The sequence below is a fragment of the Pelophylax lessonae genome, assembly GCF_965119305.1.
Source record: "Pelophylax lessonae genome assembly, chromosome: 1".
In the NCBI taxonomy this organism is placed as follows: Eukaryota; Metazoa; Chordata; class Amphibia; order Anura; family Ranidae; genus Pelophylax; species Pelophylax lessonae.
In genome coordinates, this window is record NC_138768.1 from 718,773,894 (window position 1) to 718,788,200 (window position 14,307).

Sequence of the window (14,307 nt, forward strand, 5' to 3'; positions counted from 1 at the left end):
CCGACGATCGGGGAAGAGCAGCGGCGATCGCCACCGCTCCTCCCCTGGCCCGACTCCCGCTGTGAATGAAAACAGCGGGAGCGCGCCTCCGGAGGCGCGCGAGCGCCGCCTACAGGTGGAGGAGTCCAGCGACGTAGGTCTACGTCACTGGACGATAACGAGCCACTGTGCCGCAGTAGAGGCACAGTGAGCAGAGGTCAAGTGGTTAAACCCACCAAAAGTTTTAGTGCCGGTGTTCTGCTGAAAACTCCAACTTGCCGAGATCTCCCACCACGTTATTTCTGTTGACTCTACACCTAGAATAACTGAAGATTTCGGCCACTTGGTGTTTTCACAGAACATCGGCAGCTTTTACACTCCGGTACATGCTATAATTAGTGCAGATTATTAGTCAGCCCGCTAGTAACCAAAAACATGGCCGCCTCCAAGGCGGCGACAACTAGCGGGCGGACTAACAATCTGCACTAATTATAGCATGTACCGGTGTTCCGTGAAAAAAAGCTTTTCTCACGTTACACCGGTGCTGTGAGAAAACACCAAGTGGTCGAAATCTCCAATTATTCCTGGTGCACACTCACCGGAAGTAACGTGGTTGGAGAATTCGGCAAGTTGGGGTTTTCGGTAGCACACCGGTGTAACATGAGAAAACCATACCTCGTGAAAATTCAATACCCACGTCACTTCCTGTCAGAAACAGCTGAGCAGCGTAGCAGTGCGCATGCTCACAGCTCCGGTTACGTCATTGAACAGCTGATGAGCTTAGCATTGCGCATGCTCGGAGGGTATGGAATGTTCACAGTAGTGTGTTATAACGTAACACCGCATCAGCTGTTGCGGCGGTTACATTAAAACATCTCTGCTGCAATATGAATCATCTCCGCTCCTATCACTGTCACTTCCCTGATCTCGGCTAGTAAATGTAAAAGCGGCGGCGGGTGTATGAAATCAAAATCACGGAGATGTCGGCTGCGTGATCCGCTTTTACATTTAGTAGCCAAGATCAGGGAAATGACAGGGGTAGGAGCGGAGGTGACTCATGTTGCAGCAGAGATGTTTTAATGTGGTAAGGCGGTGTAACGTTATAACACACTACCATGAACATTCCATACCCTCCGAGCATGCGCACTAGTAAGCTCCTCAGCTGTACAATGACGTAGGTGCACCGGAAGTGACGAGGGTATGGAATTTTTATGGGTATGGTTTTTTCACGGAACACCGGTTCACATTCGTGCGATCACAGAGATAGCATGTAATTCGGAGCGCACTGCTCCTAAATTACACGCGATCTCTGTGCGGTGCAAATTTCAGCCATACAGTTTGTATGGCTGAATTCGCACCGCAATCGCACTAAACATGCACATGACCCTTTTTTTTATCCGCAGCAGAATCGGATCGCATGGTGGTTCACACTAGTGTGATCCGATTCTGTGCGATATGCGATCTCAACTGGGGGTGTCGTTAACTTTTAATTGACACCCCCTGCGTATCGCATATGGCAGTTTGAACTGCCAGGGGTGCGGATGCGATGCAGGAACACGCTGCATATTCGCAGCGTTCCCGCATCGCAGAAGTGTGAACCGGGACTTAAGGCCCGTACACACGATAAGAAAATCTGAAGGGAAAATTCGTCCGACGACCGATCTGCCGATTTTCGGATTGTTAGTATGGTGCTTTCGACAGCCAACTCCGACTTTTCGGCTGACAAAATCCTGATGTGCAGGCTATAAAATTTTTGTCGTCCGTAAATACAACGTCCGATTTTCGTCTCATTAGTACAAATTTCGACAGAAAAAAATCTTAAGAGCAAGACTAGGCATGCTCAGAGATGAAAGAACACATACAAAGCAATCCAACACATGACATCACTTCTGAAGTAGAATTCTGTCGTACGGGAAAATTCGTATGAAAATAACCTCTTCACTTTCCACATCAGACTAGCATGCCACAAAAGACGGACAAGCAGTCGGCGGAAATTCGTAGCGTGTGTATGGGCTTTAGTGATGTTTGACTGGGCTTGGGACTTTTCTTATGTTTTGTATATCGGCGTAGCTAAGTTGACCTTTTGAGCAGATGTCCATTAACCGGTTGCCGACCGCCCCACGACTATATACTGCGGCGGTCAGCCCCGGCCAGGCAGAGTGACGTACCGGTACGTCACTTGCCTGTCACTTCCTTGTGAGCCAATAGCGGGCGAGCGAGCGCCCGCCGCGGCTCGTTCACAGGGAAGTTAGTGCGTGTGACTGGCGGACCCGATGTCCGCCGGTCACTCGCCGATCGTCGGTACAGAGGGAGAAAGTCAGGCGGCTGATGTAAACAAGCCGCCTGTCATTCTCCCCTGTGTAGAAACGGTGATCAGACGGTTCTACTATGTAGGACCGTTGATCACTGTTCCTACACTAGTAGCCACAGCCAATCACAGTAGAAAGCATGCCCCTAGGGACACACTTAACCCCTCCCTCCCCAATAAAGTTAACCCCTTCCCTGCCAGTGTCATTTTGCAGTAACAGTGCATATGTATAGGTAACCCCAAAAGTGTCAAAAATGTCAGTCAAGGGTCCGATCTGTCCGCCGCAATGTCGCAGTACCGCAAAAAAAATTGCAGATCGCTGCCATTACGCGTTAAAAAAAACCCACCAAAAATGACAGAAATCTCAATAACTTTTGCGCAAACCAATCAAAATACGCTTTTTGCGATTTTTTTTTTTTTTTACCAAACATATGTAGCAGAAAACAAATTGGCCAAAAATGTTAAAAAATTTTGATTTTTACATTTTTTTTGGGGGAATTTCATATAAAAAAATGTGAAAAATATTGTTATTTTTGCAAAATTTACGCTCTTTTTTTGTTTATAGCGCAAAAAGTAAAAATCGCACAGGTGATCAAATACCACCAAAAGAAAGCTCTGTTTGTGGGAAAAAAAGGACGTCAAATTCGTTTAGGTACAGCGCCGCACGACCGCGCAATTGTCCGTTAAAGTCACGCAGTAAAAAATCGCAAAAAACCCCCTGGTCAGGAAGGGGGTAAAATCTTCCGGGGCTTAAGTGGTTAACAAGCTCGGGTGGTTTGATTCGTTTTTTCTTTTGTTTTTGCAAAAAAAAAAAAAAACACGTTATATATGGGCTATATAGCAGGTGACCACCTTTTAGTTTTCTGACTATATATGTATTAGTATATGCAATAATTATGTTCTGATTGATCTGTATACCATATTATTGGGCTGTATTGTCACTTGCAATCCTTGTCAATAAAAAAGTTTTGATTAAAAAAAAAAGAAAAACCATAGGTTCACATCTATGCGGTTTTCAGTCACATTTTGCGGTACGTTTGGCATTTTTGAACATCCGTTTTTCATCCGTTTTTTTTTTTCCCACTTTAACAAACTGCATATAGCTGGTTCAAAAGGAAAGGAGTGATCCCTGATGCCGCACATCTAAGGAATCCTATGAAGGTAGATGGAGTGGCAACCTCAACCTGGGCTCTGACTAGGCCATGTCCCCAGCATGTTTCGCTCTGCCCCCTGGAGCTTAGTCATGGGGGATCACCCCTTTCCTTTTGAGCCACTGCAGAAGCCGGGACAGGCTCCATCACCTGCCCGCACTCTCAGCAGCAGATGTGGAGGTACCTACCTGTACACCCCTTATCTACCGAGCCTGAGAGGCACACGAAGAGTAAGAGCCGGTTCACACTGCCGCGACCATAAGTCGCCCCATGTCGGAGTGACTTTTTACCGCGACTTCAGCGCGACTTGTGAATTATTTTGTGCGACTTATATGACAGACGACTTTGTGTTTGGCCAATCAGAAGATGATGTGTTGTGACCTAATTCCCCTTTTCTGTTTTTTTTTTTACTCATTTCCTCATTGCCCACCAGTGCCACGTATCAGTGCCCACCAGTGCCACGTATCAGTGTCCACCAGTGCCACTGCCCACCAGTGCCACGTATCAGTGTCCACCAGTGCCACTGCCCACCAGTGCCATGTATGTGTCCACCAGTGCCACTGCCCACCAGTGCCACGTATCAGTGTCCACCAGTGCCACTGCCCACCAGTGCCACGTATGTGTCCACCAGTGCCACTGCCCACCAGCGCCACAAATCAGTGTCCACCAGTGCCACATATCAGTGCCACGAATCAGTGTCCACCAGTGCCACGTATCAGTGCCACAAATCAGTGTCCATCAGTGCCACGTATCAGTGCCCACCAGTGCCACATATCAGTGTCCACCAGTGCCACGTATCAGTGCCACGTATCAGTGTCCACCAGTGCCACGTATCAGTGCCACGAATCAGTGTCCACCAGTGCCACAAATCAGTGTCCACCAGTGCCACGTATCAGTGCCACGAATCAGTGTCCACCAGTGCCACATATTAGTGCCATGAATCAGTGTCTATCAGTGCCACGAATCAGTGTCCACCAGTGCCACGTATCAGTGCCACAAATCAGTGTCCACCAGTGCCACGTATCAGTGCCACGAATCAGTGTCCACCAGTGCCACGTATCAGTGCCACGTATCAGTGCCACGAATCAGTTTCCACCAGTGCCACTTATCTGTGTCCACCAGTGCCACTCACACAGACCAGGCAGAGATAATGGAATATATATACCATTACACATATATATACATATATCATATAGGCATGGCTGCAATGTGGGGAATGCCTGGCTAATCTCTTTCTTCTTCCTGGAAAGTCTGATAACAAGTAGCTTCAAGTAAGATAAGGAGGCGACTCCCATTGAATTATATGGAACAAATCTGATCACAGGTCGCCTCAAAGTCGTACAGGACCCTTTTCTGAAGTTGGAGCGACTTCAGTAGTGCCAATTAAGACGGCACTGATTAACATTGCTTTTGTTATGTCAAGCGACCTGGGGCGACACAAGTCGCCTCACAAGTCGTTCTAACGTGAATGGGCTCTTAAAAGGTCACTGTGTATAGCTGATTGTTAAGGAGCGAGCCAGGAAGCCAAACGCTGTGTCTTTAACAACTGATGAGTCTTAAGCCGTCAGCGGGCTTCCCTACTGACAGCTAAATGTAAAAACAAGCATTGCCGGGAATAACAAACATTTTAAAAAACGGCGTGGGGTCCTCCCCCACCCCCCTTCCCCCCCCAATTCATACCAGGCCCTTATCCAAGCATGCAGTCCGGCAAGTCAGGAAAGGGAGGATACAAGCAAGCTTTCCCCCCCTCCCCCGACCATACCAGGCCACATGCCCTCACCCCAAAGAACCTTGTTCCATGTTGATGGGGACAAATGCCTCATCCCCACAACCCTGTGCGGTGGTTGTGGGGGCCAGCAGGCAGGGCACTTATACCATATGAAACCATGTGAAATGGACTGTAGTGTGTTTCTGCAAACTGAAAAACACATAGGAGTGAACCTAGGTTAAAGTAAAACTAAAGGCAAGACCTTTTTTTTATTTTGGATAGAGTAAGGTAGGGTTGTAACCCCTGTAAGTTTTTTTTTTTTTGCCATCTGTGTCCCATTGGGGAGATTTCTGTTCACTTCCTGTCCCTTAGCTAATACAGAAAGTGAGAGGAAATCCCTCCAAAGTTACCAGAACTAGTGTCCCCATTGTAGGATTTCCCCTCTATTACTTTTTTTGCAGACAACCCAAAATTTGGGATTTTTTTTTAGTTTTAAGTTTGATTATAATGGTAAACAGGACAGCTAGAGAAGGCGTAGTAGCACCCAACTGCCCGGGTCAGGGGGAAAGGGTTAATGTTTTGCTACCTTTTTCCCCGGTCTGCTCAGGCTTTCACTGGGGTCCAGCCTCCTTCCCATGTTCTATAAAAGAGAAGAGGTCCAGATCATAGAGGCTCCAGGGAATACTTGGGGAAATGCATGGGGAACCTACACTCAAGACTTGGTGCGACCTATGGTCCGCTATGGAACGCCAATTTGCCGGAAGAAACCTGGAACACGAACTTCTCTGTTAGAGTACCGCCAAGTTTGGACTTTTCTCAAAGGGACATTCCCAAGTCATCCTCCAGGACGGTCACATGAGAGATAGGCTCCTCCTCCTACAGGAAACACAAGCACAGTTAAAGCGGAGTTCCACCCAAAAGTGGAACTTCCGCTTTAGGTATTCTAACCCCCTGACATGCCACATTTGGCATGTCATTTTTTTTGGGGGGGGGGAGCGGGTACCTAGTTTTGACAGGTACCCGCTCCCACTTCCGCTCGGAGCGCCGCGGCGCCCTAAATAGAAGTTCTCTTCTCCCCCTCCCTCCCTGCAATCTTCTGGGACATGTCAGAGGTCCCAGAAGATTGCCGGCCAATCAAGACGCGCAGCGCGACTCGCACATGCGCAGTGGGTACCCGGCTGTGAAGCCGCAAACTGTCACAGCCGGGTGCCCACAGCAGTGATGCCGGCGCCGCCGAGACCAGAGGGAGAGGATCGAGGCTTCGGGCGGCCGCATCGCTGGACCGTTGGACAGGTGAGTGAAATGGCTGGAACTCCACTTTAAGTAAACTTAACCACTTAAGCCCCAGCCCTATTTCGGACAGTTTTTGTTCACAAGTTAAAACCAGTATTTTTTCCTAGAAAACTTCTTAGAACCCCCAAACATTATATATATTTTTTTAGCAAAGACTCTGGAGAATAAAATGTCGGTCATTGCAATATTTTTTGTCACCCGGTATTTGCGCAGCGGTCTTTAAAACGCCATTTTTTTGGAAAAATTTTGAAAAATCACATTTCACTGCATTTAAAAAATACTAAACAGTAAAGTTAGCCCATTTTTTTTGTATATTGTGAAAGATGATGTCACGCCGAGTAAATAGATACCCAACATGTTACGGTTCAAAATTGCGCCCCCCGTGGGATGGTGACAACTACGGTCAATAGAGATCTCTAAATTTTTTTTTTTTTCTTATTTATTTTTTTTTTTTTTAACTTTATTACAGGTTTTTTAAAAAAAAAAAAAATCTGATCACTTTTATTGCTGTCACAAGCAATGTAAACATCCCTTGTGACACCAATATGTAGTGACAGGTACTCTTTATGGAGGGATCGAGGGTCTAAAAGACCCTCGACCCCTCCATTACACTTCCATGTCTGCAAAACGCCGAAAATGGCGTTTTTGCATACAGCCGTTTTTTAAATTTGCCACTTTTTGCAGCACAGTAACCCAGAAGTGACGTCATGGACGCCGCCTCCGGGTTACGTCATTGGAGACCCGATCGATGCCGTTTCCGGCATTCATCGGGACTCCATCCAGCTGGCGGACGTGCCGGCTGGGTGCTCGGGGCTCCCGGTGGGACGGGAGCCCCGAGCAAAGTCACGGAAGGCGGCGGGAGGGGGGGGGACATCCCCTCCCGCTCACCCGGGTAACGATCGAGCGGCCGTTGACACTAAACCACGGTACCAGGATGGTGTCTCTAGCTAGAGGCATCATCCCAGTATAACCCCGCAAAGTTTGCCGACATAGATCTACGTCACTTTGCGGTAAGTGGTTAAGGCTGTCCCTCAGTTTTCTTGTGTTTCCTGTCCTGCTTACACGAGCATGATGAACAATCATCCCCTGTTTGTTATTTTCTTCCCTGTCCACGGCAGGCATCTCTGGAACCTCCTCCCTCCACCTGTATTCGGCTGGTGAGATCACCATGCCCTAGGTGCCTCTTGGGGGTGAGGGTGGAGGACTTCTTTATGGGGGCTACCTGGGGGGCTACCTGGACCTCGCAGGACCCCTCTTCCTGGACCTTGCTCCTTGATACCTGCGCTGTATCAGGGGATGCGGGAGGTGGAGCATTTGGCAGATGTATTCTCCCTAAAAGGTATTATCACTTACATCTGCCCAGGGGGGGTTTGAGTCTGCAGAAGCCATGCAGGGCATTCTCAGCCAGTCAGAGGTCTGTGCGGGGCTGTACGCCGCCCCTCTTGTTAAGGCTTTTCACACAGGGCTCCGGGCGTGAGTCTCAGCGTGCTACACGCCAGCCGGTGTAACGTTAAAAAACCATACCCCGTGAAGAAACCATACCCTCGTCACTTCCGGTCTGAAACAGCTGAGCAGCGCAGCAGTGCGCATGCTCAGAGCCCCGGATACGTAATAGAACATGAAAGGATTTGAGAAGTGCGCATGCTCGGTGGGCATGAAAATATCATGGCAATGTGTCTAATGTAATACTTGCGGCGGGTACATTAAAACACTTCGGCTGCAACACAAATCATCTCCTCTGCTATCGCTGTAACTTCCCTCATCTCCGGTAATAAATATAAAAGCGGCGGCGGGTGTATGAGATGTAAATGACGGCGATCGCGGCTCCGTGATCCGCTTTTATATTTATTACCGGAGATGAGGGAAGTGACAGGGGGAAGAGCGGAGATGATTTATGTTGCAGAGGAGCTGTTTTAATGTAAGCGCCGCAAGTTTAACTACCGTGAGAAATCCATACCCTCCGCAGGTGCACCGGAAGTGACGAGGGTATGGTTTTCTCACGGGTATGGTTTTTTCACGGAACACCGGCCGCACCGGTGGCGCAGCGGCAGTGACGTATTCAAGATGGCGTCGCCACTGGAAGTAGCGCAGCAGCCATCTTGGATAAGGGCACTGCCGCACATCGAGCGGCAGATAAGTGAAACAGCTGGTTGAAGGGAAGGGGAGGCCGGTTATCTTCTATATATTTATACTCCCCTCTTTGAAGACGAGCGGTGCAGTGTTTGCCCGGCGGCTGGCGTGTTACCTTCCCACCAGGCGGTCCGAATGGCGGAGGACCTGGCCCTCATTCCAGAGGCTACTGATTCAGGCCCCAGCCTTTCAATGGTAAGTGGAGGGGAGATGTCTTGTGGGGGTGCTTGACCCAGCGAGGGGCGGGGGGGCAGCCCCGGGGGTGAAAAAAAATATTTTACGGGGGGGGGGGGTTTGCTGTGGTACCCTTCCCTTATGCTAACTATACGCCTCTGCTGTATCTTTTTTCTTTCACAAGCCCAAGTCCTTAGAGGTTACAGAACCGGTGGTTAAAGCTTAAAAGAAGTATTGCGGCACCTGCAGGGTTAAGATTCCTCCGGATTCAGACAAGTTGTTATGCCATAAATGCATCAAGAAAATCATTAGTGAAGAATCCAAACCACTGGTGAAAGCTTTTTTAGACTTCAAAAAGGAAGTTACTTCTACACTAAAATCACTTCTGTCTTCCATCTCTGAGATTAAAAATGCAGATCAACCCTCTACTTCAACGAATACCTCCGGTGGTTCCCGAAAGATCACTAGACCAGCAACTCTGCCTCCAGTATGTTTGGCCTCCTGCGATTTAAAGATTCACCGGAGGAAGAAGGGGAGGTCCTGTTTCAGGATAGCTCTGATTCTGAGGACCCAGACAGAGCGGTGCCTCCCAAGATAACCAAACATTTATTTCCAGCAGAGGAAACAGAGGAACTCCTAAAGGCCATTTACATCACCGGGGACCTGCAGGAAGTCGAGATCCCCAATTCAGTGCGAGACCGTTTGTATAGGGGCCTACAAGAACTCAAGACCAGAACCTTTCCGGTCCATCAATCCTTGAAGAGGATAATCAACAAAGAATGGGAGTGCACAGAAAATAACCTTTTTTACCCCAAAGCGTTAAAAAGAAGATTCCCTTTTGAAGAGTCGGAAAGGAGTTGTCGCCCAAATGCCCCAAACTTGACGCATCACTGGCCAAAGTCTCTAAAAAGTCGGATTTGTCCTTCGAAGACATGGGCTTACTTAAAGATCTCATGGATAAAAAGATTGGCTTGATGCTTAGAAAGGCGTACGAAGCAGGGACGGCAGCATTCCAACCTAACATGGCTAATACTTGTGTAACCAGGAACGTGGCCTTCTGGCTGGAGCAACTCAGGGGGCACTTAGAAAAAATCCCAGGTACGGTTGAAGCTCAGAACTCCCTACTTCTTATTGAAAAAGAAGTAGCTTACATGGCTGATGCGGCTGCAGAGGCAGTCAGGATATCAGCCCGCACCAAAGGCCTGATCAATTCAGCCAGAAGAGCCCTCTGGCTCAAGACTTGGTATGGCGACTATGCTTTAAGAAATAAGCTATGCAATATACCTTTTGACGGAAACCTTCTGTTCGGCCTGGAGCTGGACAAGGTTTTAGCAAGATCGGCGAACAAGTCTAAAGGTTTCCCTTCTAAAAGGAAGGAGAAACCAAAGAGATTTTTTTGTCGCCCTAAAGGAGAGACCAAATCCAGAAGTAAGAAGCCGAACCCCCAAAGGAAAGGGTCTTCAAAGGAAAGTCAAATGTTCTTTTTCCCAACCCCGGACCCCCAGTGATGCCAGCCTCCCAGTAAGGGGGAAACTTTGACACTTTTTTCAACAATGGCAGAACTTTTGTTCAAACCCCTTCATCTTGCAAATCATCAAGGGGGGATACAAAATTGAATTCACGGCAAAACCTTACCACATCCCTTCCAGAGTTACCCTATGCAAGGGAAGTCATGGAGACGGCAGTCGAGACTCTGCTAGTCGAGGGTGTGGTCAAGGAAATTCATCTTTCTCACCATTCGTCAGGATTTTACTCTCGAATCTTCCTCAGGCCAAAGCCCTCGGGCAAACACTAATTAATCTCGAATCTCAAAGACCTCAACCGCTTTGTGCGGTACAGGAAATTCAAAATGGAATCCATTTTCTCAGTGAGAACCTTGCTCCCGGAGGGGGCTTTCCTGGTAACATTGGACCTAAAGGACGCTTACCTACATGTCCCAATCCATCCGGACCATCAGGCATTTCTGAGATTCGCCATTCGTTAAGGAAGACAGATTCGCCTGTTGCAGTTCCAGGCACTCCCCTTTGGAATCTCTTTGGCTCCCCAGATTTTTACAAAAATAGTGGCGGAGGTAATGCAGGAACTCAGACTGAAAGTGGTTCTTATAGCCCCCTACATGGACGATTTCCCTCATCTACGGTCAGACAGAGGGAGAGGTACTAGCAAATCTCCATACGACAGAGAATTTCCTCACCTCCTTGGGGTGGGAAATAAACAGTCAGAAATACAACAGAATCCCATCAAAAAGGGTGGTGTTTCTTGGCTACATAATAGATACAGTAGCCCAAAGAATCTTCTTACCAGAAGAAAAGGTGACGAAGCTCACGCAGGCAACAAAACAATTCATCTCGGTACCCAGGGTCACAAGGAGGGACATAATGGTGCTCTTAGGCCTCGTGTCGGCTTCCATCCCAGTGGTCCAGTGGCTCTCCGCATGAGAACGCTTCAATGCCATCTCTTGGGCCACTGGGATGGAAAAACATAGACGGACAGATCGTGATCCCCCCACGTCATCCGGAAATCCCTGGCATTTTGGTTAAGAAAGGACTCCCTCTCAAACGGGAAACTCTGGTTGCCTCCCATCCAAATCAGAGTTACCACAGACGCAAGTGCCTTCAGTTGGGGGGTACACATAGAGTACCAGGTGAGACAAGGTACCTGGTTCCATTCTGGAGCAGAAATTTCTTCAAATGTAAGGGAGCTGGCAGCAGTGCGGAAAGCCCTTCGTGCATTTCAGGAGGAAATGGTCAGTAGACATAAATACTTTCAGGCAATCCCGCGGAGTAGGAACTGATTTATCAGATTTTCAAAGTGTTCACTCAGAAATGGGGAGTTCCAGATGTCGAACTATTTGCCACTGCAGACAACAAGAAGGTAACAAATTTTTTTCTCCCTACACAAGGAAAGGAATGCTCTAGGAATAGACGCCTTGGGGTTTCCATGGGGGTTCAACCTTGCCTACGCCTTTCCCCCTACCCAACTCATTCCCAGAACCATCAGGAAAATCTGGTTGGAGAGAGTAAGGGTGAATTTGATAGCTCCGTACTGGCCGAAGCGAGCATGATTCACACCCTTGAAGAAGATGGCGGAGGAGGACCCCTGGATCCTCCTAATCCAGAGCGACCTCCTAATGCAAGCCGAAGCCCATTAGGCTTCTTTTTCTGCACATTCCCTATAGGAGAAATGCGAAAATTCTTAAATGGGGGGGAACTAAAGGGACCAACATATCTACCTTCTAAAACTTCTTTATTCATTTTATCAAAAACAACATCAAACATACCATATACAGACCTTAAATTTCTAACAATGCTACAACCCAAACTAGTAAAACGAGGGAGTCTAAAGCCATACTAAAAACCTTTAGTTATTAGCTGAGCTTTCCATTTGTCTGGAAATGATTGGAGCCAAGGCAACATTCCTTGCCATTTCACTGGGGTAGGGGCCTTTCTGAACATTTCCTGGCTGTTGCCACCGGCCAATCTTTTAAAACATTTAGAGATTGGGTGAGTGCCAGAACAGAAGGCGCACTCATGTCTGTACTTACAAGTGCCTGGCCATTTAAATTTGGAATCGTTGAAACTGAAACAAATTCCCCTTTTATATCCTGATGACCCAGGTACTTGTTGTTGTGAAAAATTTGGAAGGTCCTGTTTGAGAATTTTGAGGGTAATGGTATATTAATAAGAACACACTTTGGATACAATGGCATGATTTTGATGTAAGCACATTATAAAACACATTTTAAAGACACCAATTGGATTAGACATACTATATGGTATTTTCTTTTTTCAAGATCTTTCTCCCCTTCTTGAATGAAGCACTACAAGGGTGTCACAACCAGAGAGGTTGCTGAAGCGGTTTTGTCTACAATGGACCTGGAAAAGATGGAGTAACCTTTCGAAGGACACTTTATAGATTGGGACTTCATAAACTTTTACCATTGCCAATAGTAGGACTTTTCTACTTGCATGTCAAGAAGGATCACTATTCCTGTATTAACTTTTTTTTTCTTCTTAGAATTCAAGTCACTGAAAGAAAGGAGCAGCAAGTCAAATTAGCAAACATTTTTTTTCAAATACATGTTTAATATACACTATATTGTCAAAAGTGTTGGGGCAGTATATAGCAAGAGTATATCAGCGCAAGCATCAAGATAAAATCCAAGCTGCTGAACACCAAGGTAAAAATACAACACCTCAATAGCAAATAAGAAACAGACAGTACAGCGCTAAAACGATCAATAAGGGTAAGAGATGCATAAAAACATAATAAAATTCTCAGACAAAAGTCCATCTGAAGAAGTCCCGCCCACGGATGTAACGCGTGCGGAGGGGGGAGGAGTTCCGTGACGTCAACTGCAGTCCCTGACGGAAGAGCTTTGGCTTTTGTAACGTTGTGAGTATATGATGCACCATACCGCTGTTCGAGTTCCCATGTTCATGTAAGAGGCTTTCTTTTTCTTTCAATAAATATACACCTATACAGTGTTACACTATGGTATGCCTTTTGCTTTTTTATGGGAATCGTATGAGCTTTTGAGAGAAGGGGATATCCGAAGTAGTTGGTGCATGGAGATCTAATAGGAAGACGCTGCTGTGCTGTATGTTGGCTCTACATGTTTAAAGGCTGTTTTATTACAGCCCTCACGTGAGAGGCTAGTATCACTGGTGGAAGATTGTGCACTGAGGAGTGAGAGCACCTTTGGACTGTTATTCAGCATTGCGCACTTTTTTCTGGATCTTTATTGTACCTATGGATTTTCCCTTTCCCATATTTAAGGATTTTACAGCGTTTTATGGTTCATCATTTTTGTTCCGACTTATGGAATTTTATCTGAGAATTTTATTATGTTTTTATGCATCTCTTACCCTTATTGATCGTTTTAGCGCTGCACTGTCTGTTTCTTAAAAATGTTGGGGCGCCTGCTTTTACACGCACATGAACTTTAATGGCATCCCAGTCTTAGTCATTAGGATTTAATATTGACCTTCTCCCCCTTTGCAGCTATAACCACAACAACTCTTCTGGGAAGGCTGTCCACTAGGCTTAGAAGTGTGTCTATGGGAATGTTTGACCATTCTTCCAGAAGCACATTTGTGAGGTCAGGCACTGAAGTGGACGAGAAGGCTTGGCTCGCAGTCTCCACTCTAATTCACACCAAAGGTGTTCTATCAGGTTGAGATTAGGAATCTTTGCAGGCCAGTCAAGTTCCTCCACCCCAAACTTGCTCATCCATGTCTTATGGACCTTGCTTTGTGCACTGGTCCAAATCATTTGGTGGAGGGGGGATTTTTGTGTGGGGTTTTTTTTTCAGGGGTTGGGTTTGGTCCCTTGTTCCAGTGAAGAGAACTCTTAAGGCGTCAGAAAACCAAGACATTGTGGACAATTTCATGCTCCGAACTTTGTGGGAACAGTTTTGGGATGGCCCCTTCCTGCTCTAACATGACTGCACACCAGTGCACAAAGCAAGGTCCATAAAGACATATATGAGCGAGTTTGGGATGTAGGAACTTGACTGGCCTGCACAGAATCCTAACCTCAACCCGATAGAACATCTTTCGGAT